Genomic DNA, 11,199 nt, shown 5'->3' on the forward strand with positions numbered 1-11,199 from the left:
AAGGTTCATTTGTGAATGGGAAGTATATCTAATCAAGCTCTTATGGTATGAATGCACATAAACTAATGCATTTAAACAATTCTGAGCTGGACACTCTGCTAGGGTAAAGCAGCACGGCTTTTTTTTATCAATAATCATCTCCTAAGAGTGTCCTAAAATCAAGATAAGGATCATTCTTTTGAGTTCTCCTCAGTTTTTTTGAGGGCTAAGTGATGTATTTTCATATACTTGTCACTGCAACTTAAAATTCTCCTTTTAGAGACAGTCTGTGTTTTTTATTAGCAATGGTGTAAAGGTAAAGTCAGAATACAGAAGCCTTAGAATGATTATAAAACATTTTAATGAGAAAACTTAATCTTGTTGGGCTACAGAGCATTAATATAGAAAAGTTACAGAAAAGTTGTATGTTAAATATGGAAATGTTGTTCTGGGTTTGAGTACCATTGTATGTATCTTGATATCACGTTGCAGGGGCTGACTCAGACATTCTAAAAAGCTCGTTCAGATTAACTCAAATTGCTCTTTTGCCTTCTCCCTCTACCTTTTCCCATATATTGTATTTATCAGTGTGGCCTGAATAGCTTGCTCTATTTTGATACTCCTCCCTGAAATATGTTTCTGGCATCTGGTCTCTAAGAATCTCTTCAAATGAGCTTCCCCACACCTTATAAATGTGATCTCCCACAGGGGATGGATGACTCAGTTGAAAGAGATGAAAGATGGAATTTGCACTCCACTCCACTCAAAGAGCAGAAAATGGAGTTGTGATAACAAGGCTGGTGGTTCTCATCCTCATCTCTCTACAGACAGTCTCTCTTCTGCTTCCTCTGTGACCATGGTCAGTTGAAAGGATCAAGTGACAAACATGCTGAACCAGCTCAGCCCTCATTCTATGTCCAGTCTGCCCAGTGAAGTACAGGAATCCAAGGGAAAGGGCCAAGAGCAAGTGCTACCTCTCAGTACAAAATCTATGCTGATATCCTTTTCCAGACCTCAGGTACTCCAAATAGCATGCACCCTGGATAGAATTGAGCTCATTGATGGGAAACTTTGTAAACATCTTCAGACATATATAATTGACTCTAAAATAATCATTTTTTACAAAAATTGAGGTTAGGGTTAGGGTTAGGTTTAGAGTGTTGGAAATATCCATCTTAAAACTTATATTAACCCCCAAAATTTGTAAGTAAGAGTTTAAAAAAGAACGAGTCCTCTGCATTCATCCTCAAGTTACTGCGGAGCTGAAAGAAGCTGGGCAGAATTCTTTACGGGAAATGACACTTCCTATTTTCCCCCCAGAGATTCAAAACAGTAAGTCGTTGTTCTACAGGCAAATCCTGACAGCACAGAGGACTCCTTAGTGTCAACCGGGGCTGCTAAGAACATTAGAACAATTGTATCGGGTCAGAACAGACATCCGTCTAGCCCAGCATCCTGTCTGGCAGTGCCTTAGCGGATGCCTAGGAAAGTGTATGAGAACAGAACAAGCATATAATGATGCTTCAAACATCTGGTGATTTGTGGCTCTGAGATTTTTATCATTGAAGAAAGTGCCTTGGAAGTAAGTAAATGTTAGTAGAGGTTTTTTCCACCTATTTTTTTTCATTCTTTGTTTTCTTTTGAATAAACTTTCAGATTCCACAGCTTATTGTCAAGTATTTCCACAACCCAGTGACATGTTGTGTCATGAACCATGTCCTTCTATGTCTTTTAAATCCATCAGCACTGTATTTATTTGAAGGTCTCTAGGTCATTCACTACTTAAAGTCTGATTTCATATCAGTCATCTCCTTTTCAGGATAAAGAGTTCAAGCATTTTTAGTTGTTTCTTTTATAGAAGCTACTCCATACCTTTGATGACCTCTATAATCCTTTACCATTTCTACTTTATAATTTTGAGATGATGAGGAGGATTTATTTCACTGACTTTTATCTTCCAACACCAAGAAATGTAGACTAATGCACAAATGTATTAATTCTAGTGCAAACCCCAATCCTGACTTTTCAGGTAAACAAATGTGCTCTCATTGTTAAGGAGCAGCAAGAGTGGGGCTGTTCCACAAGGGAAGGCAAGCCACAAGCCAAGGGTGACGGACAGGAAGGCAGACAGATGTAGTCCCCTCAGTTACAAGGGTGAGTTCCACACCAACCAAAACTGAAAAGCACGTGCAAAAGCCTTCTATCTCAAAAAATGTAATTACTGTTTGTCAGGGGTTTCTTAAAATGTTTGAAATGTTCTGTACTTTCTCCAAATGAAGTGGAAAAAATTGGCTAAATGTCTTTCATCGTTTTCTTTGTTTATCTATTTTGAATTTTCTTTCTTCTCTGTTGCTTCCCAAATCAAAATATGCATCCACTTCAGGCTGTGATTCACACTACTCTGGTTTAAACATATACAGGAAAACATAATACCTGGAACAGCAGAATGTAAAAGGCCATCTAACAGCTTAAAAATTGGGAAAACCTGTTTGAATTAGATCTGAAGAAAGCATGTAATATTTCTTAAAAATAAACAAGTGAAACAATGTGAATAATTTTTCAGACATTTCAATCATTATTTCCTTAAAGTGAATGGTAAAATCATGTTAAGAATTAGAATTTAACCCAGAAATATACCACAGTTATACAAATCAAGCAAGACAGCAGTTCTGAGGCCCCTTGTTAGCTTCTGTGTGTTGTTTGAGGTGACCAAGATATTGGATGTCTCTACATCTGTGAGGGTATATAAATACTCAGAGACTTTGGGAACTCAGTTTAGATCTTTTACCTTGATCCATCAGGTCATCTTAAAAAGGAAACTAGGCTTGCCTCAAAGTCATATCTACACAGTAGTGCTGCTGTGGGTCAGATCCCATAAGTACCTGTACTGCTTTGTGGCTCTTCAGCTGTGAGCCTGTGAGTTGCAGCTAATGTCACTTAGCACATTAGTCACCAAAACAAGAACTGTTTGAAAAGTTATCCTTGGGTCATGAAAGAGACTTTTTCATAGAAAAGGTTACCAAGAGCAATTTTTCCATTTGCAACACTTTTGAGGTAACAGTAGTTGGAATAAGTGAAAAAGGTTGCCAAGCGATCCTGGACTGAAGGAATGTACGACAATGCAAATTAACAGCTACACATACGTCTTCAGGAAGTGACTCACCACTGGCAGCAGTAAAAATTCCAAGGAATGGCTAGTGCCAGTTGCTACTTGCACAATTAGGTATGTTTTGTTCTCTTTATATAACTTCTTCCTTCAAAAGAATTAAATACATTGAAATGAAAATAAACTGAAATACTGTGCCATCCCCATGGTACACAAGAAAAAACATTAAGTTGATAGAATATGACTTACTATCAATTTTCATATAACATCTTTCACAGAATGATAAATCAAAATGTTTCTTAGCTGGTGTTGCAAAGTCACCACTTCTATTTATAATACAGATAGAAGATAAAACATTTAAACAGTCAAGTTTTCCATTTTCTCTTAGTCACCTTTGAACTAATCCTATTCTGGGAGTGACCTGGAGATAGCATGCCTCAAAGATATTATTGAGTTTGTTCTTTTCTCAGTCTTGAGCACCCATGCCCACAGTATTTCTAGAAATGTAAGATTTTGAATTGAAATTCTATTTTTCTAAAATACACATAAAACTATATCTTTTAAAAAGCAACAAAAAGATTTTTTTGTTTAACTGCTAATATTTTTTTTGAAAGTTTTTATGTACAGGCTCATTCTTCAAAACCTGTGGAATAGGAATTCCAATTTAAAGATTCACCCGTGGCTGCAAAAGCTGATAATCTCAGGCAATCATTTAACTTGGGCATTAAGAAAAATACCAGATGTTATGAAGTTGGCAATAAACACATGAAAACACTTAAAATCCTTCATCTCAGTGATGAAGCAAGGAAGCATCAATATACAAATTTGTATGGAAAATTAATTACAATATTTGCATTTCTAAACCTAACACCACATGGAGAAGAATACCCCAGGGAAAACAATCTTTGTGTATTATTTTCTTTGAATTTTCTCTTTTTTTCCAGTAAGAGGAAAACTGTGTCTGAAAACTGCCTTGGCTACTCTGATTATAAGGTGGGATTGTTCATATGTTAGTAAAACTGCATCTGAAGTGTAATACAATATTTACAGACCAGGTGTTACCTGGACATTAATCTAAATGAAATTTATGTTTTATTGTGAAATACACACTGTTAACTGGGTAAAAAAAAGAAACCCACAACAAAATAAAATATTAATATGTATTTGTTTTGGAGGCATAAAAATGCATATGCTGCATTAAAGAAGCTTATGACTGCCAGTGTGTTTACCACTTTCGCTAGTCCATGATGCATTCACTGTGTCAACAGTGTGTATTTGCTCAGGAAACATTAGTTCCTGTCAGCATCGGAGTATTTTACTGGCAACAAAAGTGATGTAGTAAACAGACATGTCTTGGAAAGCTCTGGTCTGCTGAAATGCCAGTCTCTCCTCTTTTCTAGCCAGTATTCTAACATTCGAACCAACTGCAACTGAAGCTCTCATTCCTGATCAGTAAAAACTCAGGTTATTCTCTCTTCTACTTTTTATTTCTATTTCTGTCATTGCAAGGCCCTGTTTTAGAAGCGGTTACGTTGTGATTTTTACAGTGCAGGAGATGAGATGTGCTTCTGCACAGTTCTCCCTCCTTCCCATCATATCCCTCGCAGTTCACAGCTCCTTTGGCTTTAGAAGAACTACATGTTACTTTTGCTAAATTAAACTCTCCATAGCCTTTAATTAAACTTTCAGTGCTTTTGTTAATAGCCGTTCCTATTTGGGTGTAACTTAATGATAATAGCTACCCTGTAAAAATATGCTGCTTCCAAGGATGAAATGTCACCATCTAATCTTTTCTCCTTCATTTATTTTTGTCTTTCCTTTACTGGAATGTTTCTTATCAGCTTGCCTTGTCAGAAGAAATAAACTCTTTCTAATAACTAATTCTCTTCTTCTGAATACTAATGACCTGGCCCTGGAGAGAGGCTCTATGCAGAACCACATCTGTGCTTTGGTTCTCTTAGAGCTGAATAAAAAAAAAGTACAATTCAAATCTGATGTATTTTTTACTTGTAAAAGAGCAGAAGTGATAAATATAGCCTCAGTTAGACATGAAAGAAGGCCTTTTGAAAGTCTTGAATTCAACATCTGATACATTTAGTTATTATTTCTGAAGCTGTTTTGTCTCAGTCCACTTAAATTGAAGTAGATTGGATGCAATTACTTTTGCTATATTGAGATTGTTCCCTTAAAAAACCATTACAAAATAATGTGGCAAATTTAAAAAGTCTTTCTTTCTCTCTAGTTTTTGTGCAAATAGTTCTGGTTGCGCTAATTTTGAATGTGAACAGCCTACCATGAAACTCGAATTCTTTGGCTTCTGGACAATACAAGTATTTGTGTATCTGAAATTCTGGTAATTCTATTGTTTAGTACATCTATTGGTAACATACAGGTAATTATCAAACAGCTGTGTTAGATCACCAAGACTAACAAATGCTAACTGTACTAAAAAAATGTGTTCTCTTCATTAAAATAAGAATATACAAATTTTAAACCCTGCAATTTAGTAAAAATGTCTTTTATTTCTATTCCATTTTCAAGAAGAGTTATGACAATGAAGCAAGTAGCACTTATATTCTGTTTAATAAATTTTATATTATGTGTTAAGACTCATTATTTTATCAATTATGGAATGTAACTTCATCTAGAATGGATGGTAGTAAACAATTGCTCACAGTGATGACAAAAACAAAGTGTTTTTTAACACTCTTTGTGACCTACAGAAAAGAAGAAATTGATAAACAAGATTTTAATGAAACCCACGCCTGGGGCCTTAGTAAAAGCAACTTAATGTTCATCCAGCATATACAGAAAATTGGATTCTGCACTAATGTACCTAAATATAAACCAAACATAAATCTAAACAGAGACCAAAGGGCTCAATGTTTAATCATCATTTTTTGAACAATTTTTGCCATTACTAATGCAGAAATGTTGTCCCTGGTCTTCCAATTGTCCTCCAACATACCCGTGCATACTGAGCAGTCCATATCCTTATAAACAGTTGAGTTTGTGTTTGAGGAAAAGAAAGAAACTACGTGTAGGAGATGTGATTAGGGCTTAGATTTTCTGATGAAATATTCTACTGATGCAACAAGCTGTTTGTACCAAATTATCTTCATCCTGGTAAATTTTTGAAGTCCTGATTTTCCATCAGAAAGTTCACAGCAAAATACTTCATTTGATCTTGATTTGATCCTAACCAGAATGATTTCTGTGTTGCCTTATAAGTCCTGTACTTCTACCTTCTGGTCTCTTCTTGGGGTCAGGCTACAACTCCCATGCAGGACTGTGAAAATTGGCAGAGCACTGCAGGACTAGAGGAATTCTCGATGCATAGTGAGCATTGCTGTCTGACCACGATGTCTGACACATTGAGAATCTCTTATTTTCATCTTCCTCCTCAAGGGTAACATTCCACTAGGGAAGATAGAGATGAATATTAAAATTAAATTAACATTAACATTAAAATAGGTTGAAATTAACCACTTCAGGTCATTTCACCAAGCCGAGAGGAAGTAGTTAAATTCAAAGGATTTTTGAAAAGCTTTGAACTGAAATGGCTGACATCTCTTGCTGTAAAATTTTCAGAAGTTCTTTAAATTCCTCCCCAGAAATTTGTCATATTTGTAGAAGGAAAATCCAATCTGAAAGTTTGTCCTCGAAACTTTTTTGCTTCCTAGAGCACTTTACTGTAGACAGCAGCACATGTCATCCTTTCAAGAATACAGAAATATCTGAGCAATGGAGGTGAAGGTAGAGCTGACCATCTCTTGTGAATAACACTCTCATTCAATCCACCTCTGTAGCATCAGATCTTGGAGGAGAAAAATCTTGGCAGATGCTGGGAAAGCAGATATAAACACCTGTGAGGGTTTTTAACCCTTTTAACCCTTAACTGCAGAAGGTGAGGACAACAGAAAATTATTTGCACAGAATTCAGGAAACTGGGAAAATGCAATCAGTGCCTGCATAAACAGAACTCTTCCAATAGGATCAAAGTAATTTCATGCTTGAGGAACGTGGTTAGACTTTCCAAATGAAAAAAATTTCCTGCTCATAGAAAGGATGACAAATCCATAAGGCATTTGGATTTTGTTGGGGTTTTTTTCCTGCTTTTAGGCAAATCTTACCATTTCCGGAGAACTGGTTGAGGATTTTTATTTGGTTTGTTTTCAACTTTTGTTTTTACATTTTACACCTGATCTGTAGGGCTGAGCCATCCCATCTGGAGATAACACCTACACATAAATCATGTTTAAACTGGCACAACAGAAAATGTAATGAAAAATTATGTAATATAGCCACTTATTCTGCTGGAAAATCAGATTTAGATAGGCACTTCTGAAATCAATGGAGTAATAGATTGATCTAAGGTCAGAATACAGCAGCGCAGTTGAGACCTGAAAGACAGCATGAGACCTTACCTCAGAGGCTAACTTTAACACTTTGTAACCCAAATGCCTAATTGTAGCACAATAATACATAATCAGCAACAATGGCTGTATTTCAGTATTTGAAGTTCTAGGAAATACTTTTCTATAAGAATATTTCTACCTAATATGAGAGCTAAATCAGAAATCAAGACTGTATTGTTATAGTAAGTGTTGACTTGCAGTACTGACTACAACCTCACTTTGTTCAAATATCAGTCACTGCTTTGAATTGCAAATCTGAAAATTTGCCTCATCATTAAAATTGTCTCCAGTATATAAATGAAAGAAAATCTTTCCCTACCCCCTGCCCCACCCCCAATTTAATAAGGGCACTATTGTTGGGAGATGGAGGAAAGGATAAAAGAGGGGGTTTATTTCAGTTATTTGCATTACCTTTACAGAACACACTTAAACTCCCCCAGTAGTCTATCCAAAAGACAAATACAAGCAAACAAAAACCCACTGTTACTGTAAAGATAACATATCCATAGATCCATCAGCACAATTACAGGTCCTATCCCAGGGCTCTAGGATAATTTTCTTAAAGTTCTTGCAGCACTGCATAGGGATCTCATTGAGGTAAAGCTTCTGATTGGATAGCCCCTGCAGCACTGGAGGGACCCTGGAGTTATATGGAGTTGACAGAGCTCTTTCTATGTCAGAGATCTAATTTAGGGCTAAAGGCATACAGCCTCAGTGGCATTCAATACTACTTGCCACCTTATTCCAGGTCAATCAAATGTCAGTGTTCGAAATTCAAAGGCTAGATTTAAACTTGCAAACTGCTCAAGTTAGGAAGACTCTTGATGAAGCTAAGTGGGTGCAAAGAACTGTCTGTCAAGCTTTTTGCTCTGGTTTGGAGCCCTGAAGGATGGGAAAAAATGTAAAGAAGATAATTGACTAACCTATCAAACAATGACCCTGGTTTATCCAGAAACAAAAACTGACACATAATAGGGAAATTTGTGTCCTGGTTCAAAATGAAAACTCACCAGTCTTTTCCTGAAGCAAAATAAAAATTCACATTCAGATATGTTTTATAAGTATTCAGGAAAAGGGCCAAAGATTTTGATCTGGCACCTTGTGCATTTATCTCTCTGCAGCAACAGAAGCAACCTCCTATGGCTGTGGAGAGGAACTGGTGCCAGCAAGATTCCCAATCTCTGCTTTTTGCAGCAAAGGAACTGGCAGCAATGCTCTGTTCCTGCTATGATGCCCAAGTGACAGACATGGCCTGCCATATATCTTAACTCATATGCTAGGCTGCAGAATTGCCTTGTAGCTGCTGCTTTTTTAAAAAGTGATGTTTTTCTTATGATTCCCAGCTGTGAAGGGGCAGCACGAAGCAACAGCAATCTCTGTGGGAGTGGTTGCAACGTTACATGATATGCAAAACTAACACTTCCTCTCACCACCTCCAAGTTCTCCAGAAACCAAACAAATGCAGCACCCAGTCCCTCCAGCAGATCTTTCCAGGTCCCAGAGCATTCAGTTACTCCAAGTTATCTTCATCCTACAGCTACCAAGCAGGCCTAGCAAAGATTCCCTCCCACAGACATATACATCCCACACCTGTAGCAAGTCATGATACCAACCACCTACTGATCTACTCCCCATATGTCTGCTTGGTTTTCCAAGGAAGGCAGCTACCAGCTTTCCTGTTCCATACATATGGGTATGCTCTGAATCCTACCCTAACACTGCACTTGCAGGTTGAGTTAATTAAAGGCTAACACTTGGCATATATCAATCTGCAACATGCCTCAGTGAGTTTGAGAAAGTATCCCAGGTAGAGCCACATAAAACTTGGTAGTTCCATTAACAGCAGAAAACAGATGGCAACAGTGCATTCCAAAGGATCTTACAGAAAAGCTCATGATATGGGAACAGGATTTCAGTTGCTACAACTGCTGTAGGCTAAGATTTCAGATGAATTGTTGAAAAGCATCCTCAAGTCCTCAGGTATAAAAAAACCCCCTTGTCGGATCAGATATCTGAAGTTCTGCTCACAGCATTTCCTGGGGCTATTGGCGAGCAATTCTACTCTCTGCTTTCCTTGGCCAGGTTGCTCTGCTGAAAGAACATTATGTCATTGTTTTTCCTTGCCCTTTGGCTTTTCTTCAGCTTCCATTAACAGGTTGGATAGAAAGAAACTGAATACTTTCTCACATTGTCTCTGCTTCTGGCTCTGATGTCTAGAGACACTTGGGGACCTTAAAAACTAGGGGATGGGCTTAGAAGATGCTCTTTCCAAGTGTTATTTGGGTTTGACTAGACCTCAAATGGGCTACCTCTTAGTGCTATTGTTGCTGATGCTGAAGTTACCCCTGTAGGCAGGATTGCATATGAATTGGTGCAGGAAAGGAGAAAGGGAACAAACTATTAACTGAGCAAGGACGTGGATTATTCATGGCTTTGACAGATTTTGGAGCTGGCTCAAAGTGCTGTCAATTGCCAGTGGTAAATAGCCAAAAAGTGAAAAATGAGCTTTTTTTAAACTGTGTCAGCAGTATCAATCACAGCAGTATCCAAAAATCTTGAAATAGATAGAGCATATTTCTGGCTGACGATGTTCAAGCAGAATATATTTAAAATGGACATAAAATGAGGACATATCACCTTAAGCTTATTTGCCAACCCACATTTGTTTCAGAGACTATACAAAAATTGAATGTTTTTTTGAGCATGTATCTGTTTTTTCTCAATTATTTCTTTTCCTACTTACAAATGCTTAGGTATAGTTTACTGTGATGGGTTTTTTTGAATACTTATGTTTAATTTTCAGGAAGAACAAAGATTTGTTATGATATGCAACACAGATCTGTTTTGCTGCAGGGTACATCAACGCTGTCTCCGCACAATCCTAAACATCCACTGGTCAGATGATGTGACCAACACATCTGTTCTAGAACAAGCAGCAGTCACAAGTATTGAGGCCATGTTGATGAGAACACAGCTGCGTTGGGCAGGGCACATCTCCAGGATGAAGGACCACCGCCTCCCTAAGATCCTGCTTTATGGTGAACTTGTCACCGGCTGCCACAAGAGAGGAGCCCCGAAGAAAAGATACAAGGACTCCCTGAAACAACATCTCAGCCTTGGCCATATTGATCACCATAACTGGTCTACTCTGGCCTCCAATCGGGAGGCCTGGAGACACACCATCTATAACACAGCTGTCTCCTTTGAGAACACACGCAGGATCACTCTCGAGGAGAAAAGACAACGCAGAAAGAACCGTATATTGCAGAATACACCATCTAAGGAGTCTTTCTGCTGTACCTTTTGCAATCGGACACGTATTGGCCTCATAAGCCACCAGCGTGCTTGTAACAAATGTGGATAGAGCCTTCCTAAATCTTCGTTCACGAAGCCTAGCCATGACAGATAGAATGGGGACTATGTTAATACATTGTACACACTAAAAATATCCTGTAATAACAGGACTTCAAGTATTCCTTTAATATGTTTTGGAGAAATTCTCACAAATTTCAAGTTGAACTCCTTGCATTTCTTTAAGTTTAGTAACCCATAACCAACAATATCACTACAATTATTTTCATGCCTTCCAATTTTAGCCCTTGCATTTAAGATGAGAACATAATTCAAGTATCTTATAACTATTATCTTAAATGAACTTCAAAATAGTTTAATTACAGTTCCTTCAATGCTTATTTT

The sequence above is a fragment of the Pipra filicauda genome, unplaced genomic scaffold (assembly GCF_003945595.2).
Source record: "Pipra filicauda isolate LSUMZ 115617 unplaced genomic scaffold, ASM394559v2 scaffold514_size685291_pilon, whole genome shotgun sequence".
NCBI lineage: Eukaryota > Metazoa > Chordata > Aves > Passeriformes > Pipridae > Pipra > Pipra filicauda.